Here is a 10,722-nt window from a genome sequence, read left to right as displayed (position 1 = left end):
CATTCAGACTTGTTATTAGAGTTTAGTTTCTTATAAAACAAAACAAAACAAAATAAAACAAAAGCACTTGAGATGGTTCTCGATTGTCTTCCATGATCAGTGGTACTCGTTTAGTTAATAATGAGTTTTTAATTAGATAAATAAAACAAAAATACATATATTTTAATGCAAGATTTTTTTTTATTTTTAATGATAATATGCTTAAACTCAATTTTAATTTAAGAAATAAAATTTAGAAATTTATTTTAAAAACAGCTAAGGTAATAGCAATATGTGTATAAAATTGAAATAAAGCAATTAATAAAATTAAAGAAGGTGTACATAGCATAGTTTATCCAAACTAAGTCAAAATGCACTTTTCTTCAAAAACTTACACATGAAAACAAATAGCAAAAATTATCATAAATAAGAAAAAGAATCTGGTCATGATAGTATTCATAGAATATCTATGGAATTACCATGAAAATCAAACCAAAATGAGTTACACATCTAAATGTAAGTGACAAATTATAAAGCCTCTAGAAAACAATACAAGAGATTATATAATTTCCTTTAGAAGAATTAAAAAGGGCTTATCCTAATAGCACTGTGCCTCTGTGCCATAAGAATTTTTTAATGTCATTTCTATTACATAAATTGACCAAAACAGGCAAATGCCACTAAAAGACTTACAATAATGATTGAAAGACTGTTAACAGGGGATGGTTTCTGATTATAAGATTATAAAGTATTTTCCCAGTATTAACTTTATATATAATTACTAAAATTTAGAACTTAATATGAGATCATATATAATTTAATATTAATATAATATAAAATATCTTGAGATAAGAGAGCTCACAATAAATTTTAATTTAAAGAACACATGAGAGGCAATATTTTTATTAATTTATTCTCTCATATATTATATCCAATCTCAGTTTACCCTCCATCCCTCTAACCCCCACCTCCACCATGCCCTAAATTTTCTTCCTTCCCATTCACTCCTCTTTCAATTTCAATTTTAAAAAGGACAGGCCTCCCAGGGATAGCAACTAAACATGGCATAAAAAGTTGCAATAAGATTAGGCTCTTCTCATATGTTGTTGGTTCTATAGTTTTCTTGTGATATCCTAGATACCATTGGTTCCTACAATAATTCTCTCCTGTCTGCAGCAGGATCGCCAGAAACCTAACTAATGTTTGGCTGTGGGTTCCTGCTTCTATTTCCACTAATTGCTGGATAAAGCCTCTTTAATGACAATTAATGCTAGTCACTAATCCGAGCACAGGTGTCATTTCATTGACTTTTTTGTTGTTGTTTTGTTTTGTTTTGTTTTATTTTTGCCATCCATGTTTGTTTCTAGCCAAGGTCTGAGCCATGCATGCTTTGTTATGTTGTCCTTCAGATAGTATCAGGTGTGGGCTCCCTCTCTGGGGCATGATTCTCAGGCTGGACTAGGTGTTTACTGACCCATCTTCTCAGTACTGCTTTTTTGTGAAACAAGTTCTAACAGATCCTATTTCATTACTTTTTAAATTGTTTTAGTTTATTGAAAATAGATTTTTTTCTCATATACTATACCTTGAATACAGCCTTCCTTCACTCTACTATTCCTGGACATTGACCACCTCACCTACCCTCTTGATCTACTCCTTTTTTCTGTCTCTCATTAGATAAGAATAGGCTTCTGGGAAATAACGAAACATAAGGTAAAACAAACACCATTGAATTGAGGCTAAACAAGGCAACCAAACAAAAGAAAAGGAGTCTCCAAAGAAGCATAAGAATAAGAGACCCAATCATTCACACATTCAGGATTCCCGTAAAAGTAATAAGCAGAGAGCTATAATATTTATCCAGAGGACCTGATACAGACTAATGTATTTTTTGTTCTTGCTGCTGCAGTCCCTGTGAGTTCAATTTGCTCATTTCCCTCAGATGTTTTTTTTTTCCTGGTATTCCCTATCCCTTCTAATTCTGACACTCTTTCCACTTCCTCTTCTCCAGAGTGTTTTAAAAGTATTTACTTTAAAAAATATTAACAATGTGGCTAACATAATTTCACTTAAATCTTTATGTAATACTTTATGGAAATTGGATATTGTAGATAGAGCATGTAGCCTTAGATTATTTTATAAAGGTTTATTGCAGGGAATGTTAATCTAGCCATCATAGAATAAATACTCACCTAGTACAACATATTCTAAGTTAATTCTACTTGAAAATTCTGTGTCCATATGGAAATTTTATTTTGTAAGCTAGTATCAAAATTTAAAAAAGAAAACCTCATCACCTGAAACTTCATTATTTTTAAATATTTTCTTGTTATATAGCCTACCATGATCTTATGTCCCTAAAATGCCAACTGTGAGAAGTTTAACTTTGCTTGAGATTTCATTTTCTGAAGAATAGGAAATTATAGCATATTATGTTAAGCATCCCATATTATCTATGATTCTGGGAAGCAATCATTTAAGGAAGTTCACATAGAAGTTAAGTTTACATTAACAATTCACTACAGAATGGATAGACTTCATGTAGCATGCCAAAACTTGGAATATTTTATCGTACACTAATCTTATTGCTCAATTACCCTGTTCTTTATGGTACATTACTATAAGACATTGTCCTTACTAAACTTTATTTCAGAGTTACATTGATATATCATAAAGTACTGAAATCTCTGCTAAGATTCCTCAGATAGCTATGTGGATACTGTTTGATAGTGCTCACAGTAAAATATTCACTTAATAGGGAGAACATTTTATAAGACTATTTGACAATAAATAAAATATTGAGAAGATAGAGGAGATGGATACAACAGTAAAATTACTTTCCTCTCAGTCCTTATAACATGAGTACGGATTCCAAGAATACACACAGGCACACACACACACACACACACATACACACACACAAACCAAATACAATATCATGAGCATATGTAATGTAGTGTAGCAGTGAATTAGTTAAACTGCTTTGGCTCCCAGTGTGTTGTGTGCATGCTGTTCCTGCCCAAGAGCTCTCTGGATTCTCCAGTAAGAGACATACACATGCCAGCACCTAATTTGATATGCCTTTACTAGCTCAATGGCTAGGCATTTCTAATCCTTCCCATGGCTAGCATACATTCTTCCTTCCATCTTTCCCTAATCAACTTCCTAAATCAACATTTAGTATCTGCTACTGCAGACCCAATGGGGGAGTGACCCCTAGGGTCTCTTTCCCAAATTCTTACATTGGCTGGTAGCTTTCCTTCCTGCAGCTCTTAAATCTGATTCTCCCCATTTCCTCATTCAGTTCCTGGTCCACACAATCTAAAAGTCACACTTCTTTCATCCTTCCTAGCCATTGGCCATTGGCAACTTTATTTCCCAATCAGAGCCAACCAGGGGCAGGCTTCCTTTAGTATCTGAATGCGCAGATTCCTGTGTCACTCTGGGAGACAAAGCATTAGATCTTCAACCTTGTAGTCTCAACACTCTTGTAGAAATGCTATCCAAACCAACTGTCTCAAACAAGGTGGAAGTGTATGGATGTTTCCTGCTGATTTACATATATGTCACTAACTGTATCTGCAAAATGAAGCCCTGAAATATATTTGTTTATAATTTTACAGTCCTGATTAACTTGTTTATTATTTATTTATTCCTTAATTATATATTCATTTCACAGCCCTATCACTGTCCCTTCCCTTTCTCCTCTGCGATAGTGGAGGTCCCCGTAGTTATTCCAAGACTCTGGCATACCAAGTCTCTGCAGGACTAGAATCTTTTTCTCCCACTGAGGCCAGACAAGATAGCCACATTAGGGGAACAGATTTCACAGACCAGCAACAGCTTTAGGGGTAGCTCCCACTCTAGTTGTTAGGCACCCCCATAAAGACCTACCTGCATATATGCTACATCTGACTAGGGGCCCAGGTCAAGCCTGTGTATGCTCTTTGGTTGGGTGGTTCAGTCTCTGAGATCCTCAAGGGTTCAGGTTGACTCTGTTGTTTTTTTTCAATGGAGTTTCTATCCATTTTTGGGACCTCAATCCTTCCTGCAACTTTCCATAGGAGTCCCCAGTATCCACCCAATGTTCGACTGTGGGTTTCTGCATCTTTCTGAGTCAGCTCCTGGCTGGAGCCTCTCAGAGTGTAGGCATGTTACTTTATTGTCTGCAAGCATAACGAAGTCTCAGTAATAGTGTCAGGGATTGGTGCTTGACAATGGGATAGCTCTCTAGTTGGTCTGATTATTTGTTAGGCATCCCCTCAGTGTCTGTTCTATCTCCCATCGCTGCATTTCTATATGCAGGATAAATTTAGGGTCAAAAGTTTTGTGGGTGGGTTGGTGTCCTTATCACAACACTGGGCTTCCTGCCTGGCTTCAGGAGATGGCCTCTTCAAGTACGATTTATCACCACTACTGTGAGTCTCCATTAAGGTCACCCAAATTGACTCTTGGGAGGATCACCTATCCCAGATCTTTGGCAAATCTTTGAAGACCCCCCAACCCCCATCAAGTCTTTATAAGTGCTTCAATGTGATTTCCCAAGTATCTTAAAAAACAAAAATGTAGTATTTTAAAATATACCTACCTTTTTTGTAATATTCAAACTTTAGTTGTCTAAATATTTATTAGACAGGTAATTCTTTCAATATAATAGTTTTATACATTTAAAAATTTTCAAGTTTCATTGAGATATATATTAATAAGTTCACTTTTCATTTTATCACACTTAGGAGTTTTAGTCAATAAAAGCAAGGGATTAATATAATTTATTTTGATATCTGAATTAAAGTTTACCACTGATAGATCAAAATCATTATTACCCCATTTCTATTTAATAAACATGCCCATATTTTTCAAAAGCAAAATTTCATAATCCTAATAATTAAGTTTGTTTTCAATTATATAGCTAAAAGAGAGTAGATATATTTTATAGATGTATTGCTCACTTCACTCACATTTGATGATAGTTCTCTAAGAGTATATTGACAATCTAAAAGATCGCACAAAAATCGAACCTTTCATCTTTCTTACTATAGAAAAATGGATTTTTTTGTAGGAATAAATTATAGGTAACCACTAAGGAGAAAAATCAATGTATTTCCTTTAACCCTTCAAAATTTTCCAGTGTTTTGTTTACTTTTCAGAATTTCATACATATATACTTCATAATATGATACGCACTCCTCATTTTACTACTCTAGCTCAGATCATATTCTCAAACATCTTTTCCCATATGCATGTTTATTTTAATAACCTACTCTATACCTTTTGGCAGTTTTCTTATATAGTATCAAAGTTATTGATGAAAAGCATAGAATGTGAGGAAAGTTTCAAGGGAAAAACTCATCAAATATTAATATAGATAAGGAGGTTACATTCATTTAAGAAATGGTGTGTTTATTAAAATGGCCTATCCATGAAATCATTCATCAATTGTTTCAATGAACAATGGTTTTGCTTGGAGGGTGGCACAGACATTAGGTGAGGACAAGATTCTGGTTCATTGGCTGCAATGATTTTGAAAAGCATTCATCTCAGAAAAAGAGTAACTTATAAAGTTCTCTTCTTCAAAACTGATACAATAAACATGAAGTAAAACATTCAGTTTCACTCTTTGTTGTTCTATTACAAGCTACCTCTCACATTTATTGTCCATATTTCTTTTGGCTATATAAATATTTAGAAATATGTAAGCTATTCTGAAAACCATAATATAGTGTAAGAACATCAAATAAACAGTCCCACTAATAGAGAGGATAAGATAAGAGAAGCAAGATTTAAAGACCATTATGTGGTACACAGCAAGACACTGTCACATACAAACAAGCAGAAAGTGTATATGGATTATACAACATTGGATCTATTTCTTCAATTACCAAATTAGAGAGACCACTGGATGACAGTCAACAAATTTCTAATATGTCATATTTTTGAATTTCAATTGATTAGGATATATTGGTAATATTAATTTTTGTATTAAGAGATAATAAGGAAAAGTGATTGTTACTTCCTGTTACTTTTGTTGTTAGAGGTGGAATTATGTTTGTGTGGGTTTGGTGAAAGATTACTTTCTTGCTTTTTCTTGGGTGTAGTTTCACTCCATGTTAATACACACATCATTTCTTAAATGAATGTAACCTGTTCCCTGTGGGCTGCGAATGAAGACAATCACTCAAGCCAAATAGCTTTTGACCATAGCAGGAAATATGTATCCAAATAATCATGCCTACAATTCATTCCTTGGTGCAGCAGAACTCTCAATCCTTAGCTTAGCTACTATGGAGGTAAAATCCTTCAGTGACATTAGGGACATTGAAGCACAGCCTTATTTCAATAAATAACAATGTCTAAAAACTGTTCCTATTTTGGATTAGTAAGACAGTAAGAGCCAAGATTTTAAAGATTTACTAAAAACAAAACAAACAAACAAACAAAAAGACTGTCTATTTATGTCATATAATAACACGTCCACCATTTTTATGATTGGTATAAAAATATATATTATGTTGAATATATAGATATTAATTAATAGACATTAATATTTAAATATATATCTTCATGTTACCTATCCCAAAGAAAGATTTAGACCTATATTATTATTTTATATTCATTGATTAAATTTATATTATTATTTCATATTAATTTATAAATTCAATTTATTATGAATAAAATAAACTTAGGCCATGTTAAAAAAATATGGATAAGGAGAACTTTCTTTGAACTACTAGCCCATCACAAACCTAATGCCAAAAAAACAAAGATAAATTCTTTTCTAGAATTTACATATTCTAATAAGCATTTCTAAAGCAAGGGCCATGTGTTAGGAACATCAATCATATACAATTGAAAAAGATTAGTTTCTGAAGTTAATATTGAGAAAAACAGCTGCTCTCTCCTTTATAACAATGACAGAAATCCATGGCTTTTTGTTTTACATATATATATATATATGTATATATATGTATATGTGTATGTGTATATGTATACACATATGTATATACATATAAATATATGCATATACACACACATACACACATGTATATGTATATATATATACACATGTGTGAAAGAACAGTATAGGTTGATAAAAAAAGGAATCCTAGAGACATAAATGTGCACCTGTACAATTTTTTTTTTTTTGGTTTTTCGAGACAGGGTTTCTCTGTGTAGCCCTGGCTGTCCTGGAACTCTGTAGACCACATTGGCCTCAAACTCAGAAATTCACCTGCCTCTGCCTCCCAAATGCTAGGATTAAAGGCTTACTGGAGTTCTTAATCATATAGTCAACCATTTTCATGAGATCTGAGAACAATTACTGCACTTGCCTGAGGGAAATGATAAGCAAGAAACACATGTAAATATGAAATAGCACACACATTCCCTTCCAGGAATAAGAAGTAAAACCAGTGACAAAGAATAATTATAATAAGTAACATCATATACAAATGTTGCTTTTAAACATATACATGCTATCAAAAAATAGAATCACATGGAATCCAGAATGCTAATTTGTATGTTTGTGTGTGTGTGTGTGATAGGTGAAACAACATTATATCAATACCAAGTACCAGCAGTGGCTTGGAGGGGAGTTCTGAGAGAAGGAGTGTGTGTGAGTGGTGTAAACAAATGACTTGAAGTCAAATTATGGGTTACAAGCTGGTGGCCTATGAATTCTTCAACACAGCTTTCCAGATGGTCCTCTCTGTGTTTTGCTCAAGACAGCTTTTTAGGCTGCTCTATCTGTGTTCTGCTCCACACAGCCTTTTCTTGCTATTCTAAAAAATAAAAAATAATAAAAAAATAAAAATAAAAAATAAAAAAATAAAAAGGACTCTCTGGTTGAAACAGCTAGCTTTCTGCTAGTAAAAATTCTAAAAGCTCTCTGGATATCTCATGGGTTTTTCTAACCAAAGTCAGAAAAGCTGCTCTAAAAAAGTCTTGGATTTTCTGACCAAATCAGAAACCCTGGTGGAAACATTCTAGAATTCTTGGGTTTTCTGATTAAAATCAGAAAGCCAGGAAAACACTCTAAAGGAGCTGTGTTCAATCTCTAAGTAATACTTGGGATGTCTGACATTGGTTGAAAAAAATTCTAAAAGATCTATGAAAAATTCTAAAAGAGCCGTATTCAGTCTCTATAGATTTTCTAACCAAAATCAGAAATCCTGTTAGATAAAAACTGTTGAAGAGCTGTGATCACTCTCCAGAGATCTCCACACAGCTCAACTCTCACTAGAAAAATAATTCTCAGAAAGAAGTTCTATTACTTTCTGCAAGATCATCTGATATAGACCAAAAGCCCAGCTTATTTTTCTTTTATTGAACTTTAAACAAAAATTGATTACACAAAGGTTGTCATAAAGTTGGATAGTTCTCTATTTTGTACACAATAATTCCCACCCTCTACAGAAATATTGCTTCTGAATTTCTCATGTGGTGACACAGACCTACAGTCCTGATGCTAACTAAACAGTAGAAATGTCTCAGTGATTTAAGTTGAAAGCAGGATACTGGTACATGGCTCTCATACCCAGCATCAGGAATATACAAATGTCTCTATTCAAAAATACAAAATAAATTATCTGTAGGCATGGACAATGACAGCAGTAAGCCATTATATATTGTCATGGAAACCAGTAATTGATGGTTACAGTGATCAGACAGCCTTGTTTTCAGTCATTTTATTCAGTTGACTCCTCTGAAGTTATTGGTGAGGAACCTGCATTGAGGTTCCTATCACAGTTCCCTGATAAGGGCAAAGCACTATTCTAGGAGTTAGAACATGCCACTTCCCATACCTCCTCCCAATCCAACCATTGTACCCATTCCAGTGTTAATCTCTTCTTTAGGAATTTCTGTCATGACAGCTTTGGCTGTAGTTATAAAGGAGGCCACTCCAGAAGCATCCAGTAATGCAGTTCTTACCAACTTTGTTGGATCAATGATTCCCTTTTTCACCATGTTCACAAAATCTCCAAGCATGGAGTCATTAGCAACTTCTGAGGAAATCTGCAAAATTTTCTCATCTACCAAGGACCCTTCAACACGTGCTTTCTTAGCAACCATCATTGCAAGAATTTTAAGTGCTCTTTTAATAATTTCTATATTGATTTTCTAATCTTCATTAGCACAGGCTTTAGTGAATCCAAGGCTGTAATGCATGAAAGCAAAGCTCAACCCCCTCTTCCAACAATGCTTTCCTCAACATCTGCTCTTATAGCACTGAGAGCAGCTGTAACTACCACATTCTTATTTACATATCAATTCAACTATTTATTTCAGATTTCCTCTTAACCATCCCTCAATCAGCATTCCATAATGTTAGCCTTTGGACTCTTAGGAAGAGACACCCAGCAATAAGATAGGTGTATGGAACCTCATCCTGAAATTACCATCCCAACCACAGCCATAAGGGATGTCCTGGATGTCTCAGTGGCTACCTTTTTGCTGAGATAATAGCCTCACCTTTGCCTCCTGGACACTCTCTGTCTCTGATTACCATGTATGGATTCATTAACATTAACAGGGAGGATATTTCTCAGATGAATATGAAAATTTGTATAGTATTATAAAAACTAGCCTTAGACTCACCATGCTATACTAGTGGATGCCCACGCCCTGCTGGCTCTGTTCCAGTGGCAGGAAACCATGTCGTACTGTCTTCTATATGGCCATGCTGGATTCAGCATAGCAACACTTAACCAATCAAAATAGTCATGAGACGACTGAGTTAACCAGACCCAGGATGTTTCTATGACAGGCTGAAAATTGGCAGTTTGGGAGACTAGGTCTTGGTCTCAGTTTCCCAGAAAGGAGAACCCAGATCCAGGAACTAGTGGTCAGTCCACTACAGCAGCAGGTAATCATTCCAAGGACACTTTGTCATTTGTCCTGAAGCAAAAATAGGTAGCGAGAACGAGTAAGCAACTGTCCTAGAAAGTCTCCAGAGCCCTAACCAATTATAGGACCAGTGAGACCCCTAGAGATACACCTAACCAATCAAGATAAAAGGTTCATACCTTCCCTAGAATCCTCCTAACTGACAACAAAGGCTGGGCCTGAGAGTCCTTAGGTATTTCCATTCCCAAATGGGGAGACCCTGCTTGTGGGAAATTTTGCCAAAGAAACACTCTTTACTGTTGCATACAATTTGAGTCTGTGATATGATTCTTTGGCAAATCACAGGCCCTTACACTCAGTGTCATGAATGTAATGATTTTCTACATAAGGTACTATTTATTATTTTTATTATTATTATTTATTATTATTACATAAATGAATAAAATATGGACACACGATGAAGTAGAGGTTTTATTGAAATTGCAATGCTGACTGCTTTTATTTACTGTCATTTGTCATAAGACAAAAACAATTACTATTATCTTTGTATTACACTGAAACAACTAGAGAAAGCAAAAGAAAAAAATAAGTCCATGGCAAATATGCCTGTCCAAACTCATCTCATTGTAAATATTGAAATATGCACTTTATTCATAATAAAGCTGTTAATAAAGGAAAACTGAAATCTAAAAAGAATATTTATTTGTAGAAATAAAAACAGGAAGTGAAACTGAATATAAATCATATGTTATAAATGAGTGGTTTTATTTTAGAATCATTTTAAATAGCAAATTAAGTCAAATATAGCCAATATTACTAATTTATACTCAATAACTTCAAGTCTCCAAAGAAAGAAATCGAAAAAGATCTCAGAAGATGGAAAGATTTCCCATGCTCATG

The 10,722-nt window shown here is 34.2% G+C and overlaps 1 pseudogene; it reads right to left on the bottom strand.

The window, feature by feature from the left end:
• Positions 1-8,757: 8,757 nt before the first annotated feature.
• On the bottom strand, positions 8,758-10,064 carry LOC116083442 (annotated as a pseudogene).
• Between the last annotated feature and the right edge of the window lie 658 nt (positions 10,065-10,722).

This window comes from Mastomys coucha, unplaced genomic scaffold (genome assembly GCF_008632895.1).
Source record: "Mastomys coucha isolate ucsf_1 unplaced genomic scaffold, UCSF_Mcou_1 pScaffold12, whole genome shotgun sequence".
Classification (NCBI taxonomy): Eukaryota; Metazoa; Chordata; class Mammalia; order Rodentia; family Muridae; genus Mastomys; species Mastomys coucha.
Note: the sequence above shows the minus strand (reverse complement) of the source record. Positions and strands in the feature narration are given on the sequence as shown.